Raw genomic sequence first — 13,835 nt, 5'->3', positions numbered from 1 at the left:
CAGATAGAATCACTGTAAATACTCAGGTTCCAGGTTTTACCAAAAACCGCGAAATGTTAAGAATTATATTTATTATTGAGTACTTACGCTTCACGCAGTTTAAACAACAATTAAATATTATATCGCTGATCTAATAGAACAAATAATTTAAAAACGATTATCAATATTTAAGTGTTGGTGATTTAACAGATACATTATCTAAGCTTTGAAGTGTTGTACACACAGGCACCTCGCTTAAGCCAGCCATACGCTGAAAGCCGTTCAGTGCTTTGTGCTTTGTTATGCCAAGTTTATAATCAGCTGCTGTACCTCGCTAGTCATTTTTAGGCTATATTTTCCCGGATATTTGCCCGAAAGAACGAAAAACTGCAACAAATACTTCTATTTACCATTCACTTGAGTGAAGTTAGTAGCACAGCCGCTATAACGCGCTATGTTTTGTTGTGTTGAGTTTGCTGAGTGTATAATCAGCTGTGATTTGACTTTATACTGTTTACGATTTGGGAAATAATTAAACTTGGCATATTTCTTATTGGATTATTATTTGCTATATCTTCCCAGATATTTTTTTGAAATGCCCATATCTTTTATCCCTCATAGACGAGAAGGAAAAGCTTCCATTCATTGTACTCACAGTACAAAAAGTTTGCTGTTTCTACACAGCTACAGCACAGCACAGTTGCACAGTACACTTGGTGTGCGGCCGGCTTTAGAATATTTATCGAATGCATATTATCCGGCCTCTGTCGGCACCTTCTACTCTCCAGCGTCCCTGTCTATGGCGGCGTGCGCGGTTCTACAAAAATGACTCATTCCGTCAGTATAACCGCGTCTGTTGGGGAAGTTACACGTCGATGAATCGACTCTCGTTGTGTTTGTAAACAACATATGAGAGTAAAACGTGTTTTTCACGCCTTTTCTCTACCGAAAACACTGCAACTGCTGCATTTCCGCAACAAGTTCCATTGAAAACATACAAGATACACATATTCCTTTTGGTTTTGTATTTTGTTTGTGTTTGTGTTTTGAAATACCCCAGTACAGTGTTAACACCGAAGATGTATTTTTGTTTGTGTTGAGATATTATTTGTTTTGTGTTCACTTTTGATTTCGGTCTTAGCTGCCCCCGACGCACGTATTTGGAAGCAGGTAAAACATGTTTTATAGATTTTTCAAAAACTGCTGTTAAAAATCAAGTTACCAAGCTGGATATGCACAGGTTGAGTTGAGGTCATCTCAGGTCATAAGTGCAAGGCACAATTTTTATGTGCAACACACGTTAGGTACTAACACTAACGGAATTTTACTTTGATGTACCAAGCTGGTTTCGAACTGAATAAATAAAGCTCCGGACTACCTGATACTTGTTTGACGACGAGGTTTGAGGTTAGCAAATGCCGCTTCGGATAACTACCTAATACCTTAGCACCGAAAAGGTAAATACACCTTAGCAATTTGTAATTGGTATCGGAATACCTTTGTTTGATATTAATTTTTTTATGGGTTAGAATTAGTACACGCTGCTCACTACTCTTAGGTAATTTATGAACAATTTTTACTTATCAATGTCTTTACGTTTTATTTACTTGTGCTTATTAAATCAAAGGTAAATCAAACTCAGTTTAACGGAGGAACATTTGCAATAAATGCGAAGGAAATGCACAGTTAATTTGCAGAAGTCTTAATAAACCTCAATTTTAGCAGAACATTGTATTGTAAGCAATTCATTCTCCTCAAAAGCTGCAGCTGTAAAAATTCTCTCTAATAAGTATTTATTTTTTATTAAATGATAAATAATCCAATCGGATGTTGGAGTAAAGTACTTATTATTATTCACCAAACAACGGAAATACCTCTGTAACAACGTTATTAATATTTGCTAAGCGCTAAAGCTCGAACAAAAATAATTACAACCATTGTTTCGTATGTGAAATATTTTTTTATAGTATCATAGATGGTAAATGAGAATTTTTGACATTATATAACGCTCAGTAAAAGCTAAATTGCAATAATTATAGGTAATAATATTTATATTTCGCGCAGGGGACTTTCTAAAACCGTGTACCGTGTATACGTATCGTCGTAACTTCGGCTTTAGATTTGTTATTCAAATGCGGATCTGGATATCGCTAAAATTTGTAAACCAAATGAGTCTCAGTTTCTACAGAAATATTTTTTATTTGTTGAAACTGTTATATACGACACCTCAAAGTGGCTCCAGTTATTGACATTGTNGGATGTTGGCGTAAAGTACCTATTATTATTCACCAAACAACGGAAATACCTCTGTAACGACGGTATTAATATTTGCTAAGCGCTAAAGCTCGAACAAAAATAATTACAACCATTGTTTCGTATGTGAAATATTTTTTTATAGTATCATAGATGGTAAATGGGAATTTTTGACATTATATAACGTTCAGTAAAGGCTAAATTGCAATAATTATGGGTAATAATATTTATATTTCGCGCAGGGGACTTTCTAAAACCGTGTACCGTGTATACGTATCGTCGTAACATCGGCTTTAGATTTGTTATTCAAATGCGGATCTGGATATCGCTAAAATTTGTAAACCAAATCCGTCTCAGTTTCTACAGAAATATTTTTTATTTATTGAAACTGTTATATACGACACCTCAAAGTGGCTCCAGTTATTGACATTGTGGAACAAACAGTATTGTTGGATGAACGCTTTGTTTGTCTGAAGGAAGATATTAATTCCCGATAAACTATGCTTATGTCCCTACTTGACAGGATTTCGATGAATTGCATCATGTCAAAACATTGGCGATATTCATCAACATCTATCAAAAATTTCTTCTCATGCTTCCTATTCCTAATTTCCTTCTTTCTCTCTCTCCAACCCTATTTTTCTCTCTGTTTCTTTATCGATTATTTCTCTACGCCCCTTGGTATCATTTGTAGGATTTACTTTTATAGCCATTCTTCATTCATTCTTTAAACTTGATAAAATTCGATATGTTGTTTTGCTATCATCTGCTGGTTTATGGGAGATTTTCACCACCTTCCACATAGTCCCATTGGTGACGAATTTGTTTCTTTCTCAAAATTCCTTCAAAAACCAAGCCAAAATTATTTCGTTGTAGAATTGAATGTGTTTCGTTCTCAATTTTATCTACCCATTTCATACAGTTATTCATTTTATCAATTAATTTTTTAAGGGGTAAAATCAATATGTACACTGAATGGTTCCTTTGTGTACTTCTTTGTTTTCTATTGATAACTCATACCAAGCTCATCTAAATTAGAAATTCTATTGAACATCTCTACTGTATCGAACTTTTACCACTTTTAGTTTTTCTTATCTTATTAGCTTTACCTAAATTACTACCAAAATGTCTCTTATCCCCTCGTAAACTTTTATGCTGAACATTCTTACAGTTTTGTTGTTGAGAACAGCAGTAAAATAGTTAAATAGTCGTGATACTCCCAAACGTTGATAATCCCATGAATCTTGTAAATTTATTTGTTTCTTTAACCTACTCGACGATGGTAAATATCATAAACGGTGACATTTTATATTCTTCCCTCCACACTATTGTAAATGAATACTCGGATTACGACATTTTTATGAAGTTCATCTACACTATAACGGAAATTTATGGGACAAGTTTTGAATTTTTGACGATTAGTTCTACAATGTGTTTTTGAATACATTTTTTACTATTTCAGTATTATAGAAAGAAAAGTGTTCTTATTTTGTAATAATTCTATGTTAGGAATAGTAGAGTTCGTACAATATTTGTTGAGATAGAATTTCAAAAAAAGAATAAGCCAATAAAGTTCTGTTATTGGAACTACTGTAACAGTTTACCGCGGTAGGGGTGTGCCTTGAAAATTTTCGCCAATGTTGTTCTACCGCGGATGTCGAATGCGGTTAATTTCATGAAAGTGATTGTATATCTACATAAAAAATAAAAGTTATTTTAAAATACATATTAATTTCTAATTTTAACTGAAAACCTAGTAAACAGATATAATAATAGACAACGACAACAGTACACTCTTTAAGTCTAGTGTCTATTTTTAAATTATTGCTTCTAAAATATCAGGAATAATTTACAAATAATTGCTTTCAGTCGCAATGATTTTAAATATATTCAACTTCGTTTATTCGTGAATAAAACACGTTGATATACAACTTTTCAATTATTATATTGTTAGGAAATGTGTACAAGCTGGATTTTCTTTAGAACAAAGGCATACAATTTAATCAATGCTTATTTAAAAATATTTTACGTCAATGAGAAAAATACATTTTGATAACGATTGGAGAAATATTTCACAGCGTAAATTTACAGCAGAAAGACAAATAGAATATACAGTACTCTTATGACCTTCAAAGTTTAAACAACCGCCTCCTGGTTCTGTGAACATGCTTCATTCATGCTGTTCAACTTTTAAATTGTTACATAAGTACAGACAGATATAGTTTTGCGATGAAAATAAAATATGATAAATGTACCCAAGGCCGTTGATTCAAACAACATTTTTATCGAATTGACATTTTTGTATTCGTTTACCTGATCGAAGGCCACTGCTTGTCTACGCACAATAGCGGTCGGCTAAACAATTTGCGGAATTCGAACTGTAATATGAAACTGTTACCTCAATTGTCGATTCCAATTAGATTTCTGCGGCACAATTTGAATTAAATTAACCCTTTGGTCTCTGACTGTAGCCGACAATGTAAATATTTGGAGTGCGACACGAATTTCGATAGCATTATATTTCGATGCTATGTGTGCACGACCACGATTCCTCTTTCATTAGGGATGGTTTGCAATCAGATATGAGGACTCGAGGATACACTTAAATGAGCATATTTAACCCTTCGGATGGCTACAATGATTTTGTGGATGTACCCAACAAAACAAAGTTCATATGAACAAAGATATTGAAAATTAATAAAAAATACGACTTTCTCCGGACAAGTAAAACGCATAGTTGAGGGTACGAACGTAAAAATAATTTATTTCGAAGAAGACAGGTACATTTTACTCGACATTTATAAGGCTTTTAAAATATTCAGAGATTAGAATGAACTGAAAACAAGGACATTCCTTTTTTCCACACAAAATGCAAAGAGATGAATTGCAAATGCTTTCCACAAAGGTAGCACTTCAAAGCGTGGAAATACTATATACGGAAATTGATCTCTACGGCGTACAATAATAACATTGATAAATTATAGAAGGGCAGCTGAATTTACGCCACGTGCCCTAAGTTCCATTTCCTCCCACATTAGCAGTCTATCTATCTTTTCCAGGTGTTGACACACACTGAAACTAAATTGTGTATTTCCTAAAATCGGTTTACCTATCTTATATCAAATTTTGTTCAAATTGTCCCTTACAATGCATTTATTTGATGCATATAGTCACTGTGGACGCCTTAATCTACTTCCCTGACGCCAGGCTTACCAAGTATGTATGATTTTTAAAAGGTGATCTGTCGTATATGGCCTACACTCACAATAGCCTACACAAGTTGCTGAGTCACATCTGAATTAAACAGTTGTAATTGACAATGTAGCCCTGATGTTGGTTGTAATTCGCAACGATTTCAAATCACATTTTGCGGATCTTAAGTTCGTACCTAGTTATAAATAATAAATGCTTAAGGCTCATAGAAATCATTCTATACGCGATCAGATGCTGAAGGATATTTTGATCCAGTATCAATAAAGCCCCTATTTATTATTCGACAATCGGAAAAAATAGATTTCGACATTTTTACTAGTAAAATGGACCACTAGTTCTATTTCGTCCTAAGTCAGCAAAAATGACCATTATGGAGCAAGTAAATATAAATTAGGTGCATTTTTTCATGAAAGCCAAAACCTGATTCGTGTTAATACTTATTATTCTGCACTTTTAAATATTGGTAATAATAAAATTAGTAGTCAAATTAATATGCTTAGTAGTTAATAGTTAATACATTATAATACGGCGATATTTTGACCAAATTTACTAAATGACATTGGCCAGAGATCCCACTATACTGCTAGCAATATTGGTAATGTAAACCCTGCCAATAGATAAACAGCATTTGTTCTAGTTGAAAATATCATTTGAAATTTTGCTCATATTTCAATTCTGTATGATTCAACTCCTTTTTTACTCATACATACTCACCTTCATAGAATAAAATAACTGGGTGTTCGGTACATCGCTGTTGGAAGATGTTTGAAAATATTTATGTTGTTAAGCAGAAGGATTAGTATTACCTCAGAATTTATGAACCGAATATTAATTAAACGGTTGATAAAATTTCAAATCTAATAATACGAATGTTTCCCTTCATTCATAGCAACCGTTAGATAAGGAAACTGAACCCATACTTCCCTGGTATTACCGATTTGCAGAGTATTTGTCACCTTGGCTTTTGGAAGAATATTAATGTTTCCTTTCTTGCGGCCAGCTGCTCAAATTGACACTGACAGATGTGAAAAGTCGTAACACTGATCTTACCGACTAATATACGACTTTTATTGGAATACCTCTGCCAGAAACTAAATTTATTTTTTTTTTTAATTATGATAGTTTTCGTAACTGGCTCTTGAGGTATTCAGAAAATTTAAGTCGAAAGATTTCCTAGACGTATTTGCTTTCAAGATGGTTACCTTAAAATCAGTAAAAATAATGCAATACCAATTATGTAAATTATGCTTTGAATAGATATGATATTGCTGTGGTTTGTTTTTGTTATATTACCAAACACAAATTTAAGGTATAATAAGGCTCTCTACCAGTTACAATACCAATGAATAATGTAAAGAAGTTACGCAGTTGCTAATAAAAGTTTTTAATACTGAAAAGTATGGAAGTGTGCCACTCGCTGTGCAATTCTGAGCAACATTAAAAGTCAAACTGTAAATTTTAAAGCTTGTTACACGATAAACAATTTAGTATAGGAGTTGTATTAGATTTATTATATTTTCACTTTACCTAAAACTTACTTAAATTTTCCATCCGTTTCTTGTTCTCAATTTCAATAACAATACAATTTTAATAATGGTAGGAACGTATTTCTATTTCTGCGACGAAATTTAAAAGATGCGTTTGTTGTTAAATCGCGTTTTGGATTATGTTGTATATTTCCATTTTGCATTTATGCCGTTTACTAGCCAGCTGAATACACCTTCCAAAGTATTACCTATTCTTTATCTTGGGAAACCTAGCGTAAACAGCGTGGGTTGCAATGTACAGACAGACAAATAAAAACCAAACGTATCAAAGCACGCTATCTCCATTGCAGAACAGCAAACATGACTCATACTAGTCATAGTCATAAACAATCAGTACGGTTTAATTCGCGCCTTTGAAAAGCTATGTAAGTATCGCACATTATAATTCGAAACGTCTACGGGCAGATAAATACACTGGCAGTGTTGTATGGGAATCTTCAGGTGTGAAGTCCAGCACGTTTTGGCGCACCTTGAACATAAAGTAGGCCTTGAGACGGAATGTCTGCCAAACCAAATTAACCTCCTCTGACTCCAAATTGTGTCACTTGAAGAATGTGACGATCTTAAATTGTGGTGTGAGAATAACAGGTTGATGTTAACAGTTTTATTTTAGAGTACTGTTTTGTTTTGTTCAGGTGAACACCTAGATTTTGTGAAACGGTGATTAATTTTTTTCTTTAGGATCACAATTTGCGCAATACTGATCGAGAAGAGAGTAAATATTTTTTACAATATATCTTTACCCTTCCAAATCAAAAAAGAAAAGTTAGACAGTGAAAATTTGGTGTTAAAATGTTTGATAAAAACATCAAACATCTCTTAAGAAATGCTGTGGAACTAACCATCCGAAAGAAATATATTAATCAATTTCTGATCAATCAGAATACAGGACGGAGTGAATCTTAATCTGCCAAGTTGATCACATTTTCATAATCTGCTGTAGTTTTTTGCAATTAGAATAACTATTTAAAAGCATCAAATGAAACAAACATGAGATAAGGTTAAGTACATTTTTTATAGAATCATTATAGACTAATTACAGATTTTTATATTACAATTTAAAAAATTTCAAATAAGAAGAGAAGAAAAATACACCATTTGTTTTGATTTTATATGAATGTATTTTGTTGGCATTCCAAGAAAAAATCCTAAGCAGTATCAGTTTCATCTAATTCTGCTGAATCATAACTTAATGTTTTTTCTTTTACCCAAAAAATACATATTTAATTGTGAAGATTATTGTATCGGCATACTTACTTATTTTTTATGTTGCCCTATTCAAGTACTATCAAACTAGGGATCATTGCTGGAATGCATACGGATTTTTTTCCAAACTTGAATTGCCATAGAGTTCTCTTCAAACTGCCAAGACCAAATTCCATGTGCAATTTATTAACTATATTAACATAAAATTGAAATATCCGATATAAATAGACCAGATTGTATAAACAAACTCGTATCTCCTGCAAAAAATAAATGTACTTACGAAAAAAATATATTCACACATAGTTTTAGCGATACAGTAAGTAAAGATCAAACGTGGACATTCATTTCTATTAGTTCATCAAGATTACTGTGAATCCTTGACTTTCATATGTCAAATTACATAACCCACAATAGGAACAGAACAGCTGAGATGTATTGTTAAATATGAAACAATACACGGAACAGTTCCTTGAGAATTTGTCTATCCGAAAAAAATGTCCTGGTTTAGCTCCAAGTCAGTTTAGAACCATATGGTAGTCGATAACGTCTAGTTTCATGTTACAACAGACGAGTTCTGAAGTATAGACGCCTTCAAAATATGTATTTCATAGAAATTCACATATTAGCCCGCCCAAAATGTTATGATTCATCATTAAAGTCCATCCCATGTTCCAATTTACATATTTTTAATGGTACACTATATAAATCAGTAGGTATAGATGTGTTTATAAATGAATGCACGTTTCAATGGCGTACAAATATTATTTTGATATTAAATAATTCCACGCCCTTGAAATTAAAGTTTTAGTTATACAAGTATAAACAAATGTAATTAAAATATTTCTTCGGTATGTGGAAGGAACTGTGAAAATTTAATTTCAACCGCTAATGTTCCTCATATAAAATGGGAATGTATTTCCTTACTCTTTCATATACTAAATTCACTTTCGCATAGAAGATAGTATCAATATTACCTCAGTAGTTGCCATTTCCAGCACCTGTGTATTAAACACAGGTGAATAATAGCTTTGTTCCTAAAACAGTCCAAAACAGTTTCCAACAGTTAAACGCATGCGCATTCCGCCATAATGCTTACATAAAGTTCAAAATTCATTGTTTAGAATTGCGTCTGATTGTTGGAAACTGTTTTGGATTGCACTAGTACAAAAACTATGTACAAGTGTTCACCTGATTTTCAGAACGAGCGTTGTGGTTTGCAGTAAACCAGTCAATGCTGTGCTAAAATCGCTAGTGTTGGCTTTTTTGTGTACAGGTGGATAGATTATATCTTTAGCTTCATAGGCTGTTCATTAAACATTTAAATCACTGAACTGATTGTTGCTGATTTTCTATGTTGTACATGTTATGTTATTGGGGAATATTTCAATAAACAATTTTTATCAATATTTTTTTTGTCAAAACTTACTGATAGGTCTACGATGATATAAGTAATCAAAGAACTTATTAATAACCAGTAAATTTCAACTTAAATAATTAGCAAGCTAATAACCGTGATAACATGTTTTTAAAAATAATGAGGGTTATCGCTATTGGTTTCTGGACTTTTTTCATAGCTTAGGTACTTCCACAAGTACTTGTGTGTGTTACTTCAAGTAAATTCAGTAAAAATATTTGAAGTCTAATGTTTTTAATAGCATTATATGATACTGTAGGTAATTTAAAATTCAGATCTTTACTGAAATTATGCAAAAAAAAAGAAGCGTACTATTGGGCGGAGCTATTTCATCCGCCCTATTACGATTAACAGGTTGTTCATATTATCTTTATCTGTTATACAGTTTTACATCTTGTAGGATGTATATTTTTTAAACAGTGAATGTATTTGTCAGCACAATAATTTAATATACGTATATACAGTGAGTTTTTTTTTTTTCATAATAACAACATTGTACAGATGTCTTTAATTAAAATAAATTTCATCCATACTTTCATGAGAAACAGTAGAAAATAAAAACGCGTTCCCGTGTATCTCGGAATTGTAACCAAGGTTCTGGAGGCGTTATACTTTTTTTATTATTTTTCATGACAACCCGCCTCTATTGTTTACCATATAAATACGTTACGCAAAGAGTCACATCTGAAATTTATTTATTTATTTATTAAATTTTTTTCACATCGCTTTGGGTGCCTGAAAACATGATTCGCTCCATGTGTTCCAGGGTTTTTACCCTTGTTAAATATCAATCCGACATCGACCCAAGTCGTTTCATGAGGAAATATACTGCGTAGGTGTCGGATTTAATTCCTCAGGTAAATATTTGAAGGATACAGCGTATAGAAGGTCCAAAAAAAAGATCTTGATAAAAAGTTGATGTTTTTGAAAGGTTATCCTAGAGAATTCAGGAAATGGAAAAAACTGAACAACGGTGTAGGCATAAACTATTTATTTTTAGAATCATAAATGAGGAACTAAAAACCACTATTTTAATTCATCATACATCGACCTACTTCGGATTATTCTAAAATATGGCTCTTTTCTTCAGAGAAAACTTTCTTCTCCTGTTCTTTTTATCATTTTTTAAACTAGTGGTACCTATATGTTAGCAGTACGTACTTTGTCGATTAGGTGGTGTAGTAAATCTATAGTGATACATATATTAACACGTGTTTGGCTATTAAATCCAGTAATTTATTTATAAAATGTGCTGCTATCTAGTAATTTTCTGATAAAATCTTTCGCGACCTGGTTTTTATCAAATTGATGTGGCGTGCTCAAGAAGTTATTAGGCAAGAAAAACGTTAGCTTGTCATTTTCGTAAACTTAAAATAGTGTAGTGTGCAGATATACATAGGCTTGGTATTGGAGCGTGAAAATTCAATATCGATGAAGACGGGAGCATATTAATCATTTAAACGTCTTCATGTTTCATTTTTCTCAAAGTTTGAAGCGTCCCAATTTCAGTAAACAGCTTATTTTAAAGCGTGTCATTTTCTATCAGGAAATTGAATATGTCCTAGGAGGAAGAAAAATTTGATTGTCTTAATTTTTACGTCATATTCACAGAGTATTGAAAGATTATGGTAAAATAAAGGTAAGACATCGTACTCTTTAAAAATTAATTTTTAAGAATTTATATTGAACTTTGGGCATGCTTTCTAAGCTTACTTAACATTTCTTTCCTTTGGAATTTTAATATTAAGCTTATTAAAATTTATTTGAATTTTTTTCCAATACAGATGACTGTTGAGAACATATTAAATAAAGTACGAAATTGAGATTTTTTGTTTATTTTAACAAAATCCATCACTTAAGAAATTTGTTGTATTTAGTCTTTCGAAGATCAATAAACAATATCCTCCCAATGAACATGAATTCGTGAAAGTTAATAATTTTCTTTAATTTTATGTTAATTTTCCATTTATCCAAATTTCTCTAACACCTTCATAAGAACTTTGCTTCATTGTGGAGTACTATATACTTTACTTTTACACTGTTTCTTAAAATTATTACGAAACAACCGAATTATATCAGACTTTTCCCATTTAAAAAAGAGTCCTTTGATTTCCTTCAATTTCCTCTCTGAGCTCCCTGAGATTTCCTTTCTTCAAATAATCAAATAAATCGTTTACAAATACAGTAGCTATAAATTATTCCCCTTTTCTGCCAGATACAAAAAATTTGATTCCAATTTAATCGATTTCGATGTCGCCATATTTGCTTGAAATATTGTTCATGTACTTACCTGACAAAAATAGTGAAGAAATAATAATAATAATATATCTACCCCTCATTCTAACCACGAGAATTAGCCTCGAAGTCGGAGATTTGTGTGAGAGAGGAGGCGGCATATTATTATTATTAAGCAGGCCGCATTTGCGCCTAGGAACGACTTATGTTGGTAGGCCCTAACCACCATTCAGTGCAGTAATGAGGGAAACCTGGAAAGCCTCATTAATTAGGGGGGTGGTCAAATGCCAACCGGTGTCAATGTCTCACATTGACCCAAGCCAATATTCTTCCACCCTACCATACCTGCACAGAGGGTGCCAATCCTCCGTACAAGCATAGCTAATCTACGGTCTACCGGCCGCGGGATTCGAACAGGGGCAGAATTAGCACACATCGATTTAAGTACTGACGTCTTAAACCGTGTTTTGACCTTTGGCCGACCAAATACATTTATATTTTAGAAATACGTCGACCAAATTCTTTCTGCTTTATTTATGAGTTTTTAATTTATTCACTGAGATAAATATCCTGTAATGGCAAGATCATTAGAACGTTATGAAAGAGATGATACCATACTCGGCAGCACAATCTTTGATAAATTGAAAGTCCTTCCTTTTTTTAACTCGGGTCCTATGTTAATGATAGACCATAGCTAACGTAATAAATGTAAAAAATAATCTACATGTATGCATATATTAGTGGTATAACTGGTCTCGCTTCATAAATCATCTTAGTCTGCAGTATCAAATGGCGATGCCATACGAGATGCCTTACAGTGACGCAGGTTATAATGAACTGATGAGTAAGCTCTCTGGTAACAATAGACGAAGATCGTATGTACCAGACTGAATAAAATTTAAATAAATATCAGTGTTGACAGAAACGTCATCTCTAATATTAAGATTTATCAATGCAGAATGAGAGGTCTAAGCTGCAAAGCTCGTCAGTTTGTATTCCCTTAAATATATCCCTTTTACTTGTATCTTTGGTGATATAACGAAAGGTGTTCCAAGAAAGAGATTTGCTTCAATAAAATTATGGTTTTACAGCTTCATTTGAATACACACAAGGAATTATCTCTTTGATAATAATGATTTATGTCGTGAATGTTGAAATAAATTAGTTATGCACAGCTACCGCTTCATAGGACCATTTCTGTCTTTGTAGATTGCAATTTTGTAGTTGTTGCGGGTTGCGGAAATAACGGAACATGTTCTATGAACAGGTTGACGGTGACTCCAGTGAACAAATTCTTCCAAATAAATGAACTTGTTGAGTAAGCAATGATGCGATCAAAGTTTGGCGGCATTTCGTCAGTTCGTTCGTTCTCGATGACCCGATATTTATATTGACCACTGTTCAAGGGTTCAAGGAGAATAAAAAAAGTAGCTGCTTACAAACACGTTTCGTACTTAGCTTTTAATATCTTGCATTGCAATGAGCTATGTTAGTGAAGCGTAGATACTGACACCTAACGGTAGCAACGGTAGTAATAGTAATTGGTGATTTGGGACAAATGAACTGATAATTCAGTTGTAGACAGTTTTTCTCCGGATATAATAGTTTTTTGAACCATTAAAGAGGTGATTAAATATAAATTGGCTGATTCTTGATAGCGACGTTAATACTAATGAGTTTAACTGTCTATTTCTATAAAACGAGGCGTGATCTTCGATAATAAGCGTCAACTTTCTCACTTTTAATTAATTCTAATGCACAATCTATGGCATTTGTCACGTTTACTTTCTGATTACTAAAGTTACGAACAATGGTTACCGTTCTAGTTGGCGCCGCATAATTTATTGTTCAACTGACAAATTTACCAAAGAGGTCGCCCATATGCCACTAACGAACGACAATAACCCAACAAATGACCATTTAGGAGGGTTTCACTCATTATTTGCAATCCCGGAATAACAGCCACTTGTCTAGATTTGACGTGCTTC

General features: G+C 32.9%; 1 protein-coding gene across 3 annotated transcripts in view; it reads left to right on the top strand.

The window, feature by feature from the left end:
- The window catches only part of LOC108908843 (ras-GEF domain-containing family member 1B), a 201,133-nt gene that overhangs the window by 117,824 nt on the left and 69,474 nt on the right, over nt 1-13,835 (top strand). The window contains exon 1 of one of the 3 annotated variants that reach the window (XM_018712990.2): nt 844-1,149. The exons of the other annotated variants lie outside the window; for them this stretch is intronic. The gene's annotated coding sequence lies outside the window, so the exon portion shown is untranslated. Of the gene's footprint in view, nt 1-843; nt 1,150-13,835 lie in introns of those variants that run through there. 3 annotated transcript variants of the gene reach the window in all.

The sequence above is a fragment of the Anoplophora glabripennis genome, unplaced genomic scaffold (assembly GCF_000390285.2).
Source record: "Anoplophora glabripennis isolate ALB-LARVAE unplaced genomic scaffold, Agla_2.0 scaffold118, whole genome shotgun sequence".
In the NCBI taxonomy this organism is placed as follows: domain Eukaryota; kingdom Metazoa; phylum Arthropoda; class Insecta; order Coleoptera; family Cerambycidae; genus Anoplophora; species Anoplophora glabripennis.
The sequence above is the reverse complement of the archived record's forward strand: the minus strand, read 5'-3'. Positions and strand labels throughout refer to the sequence as shown.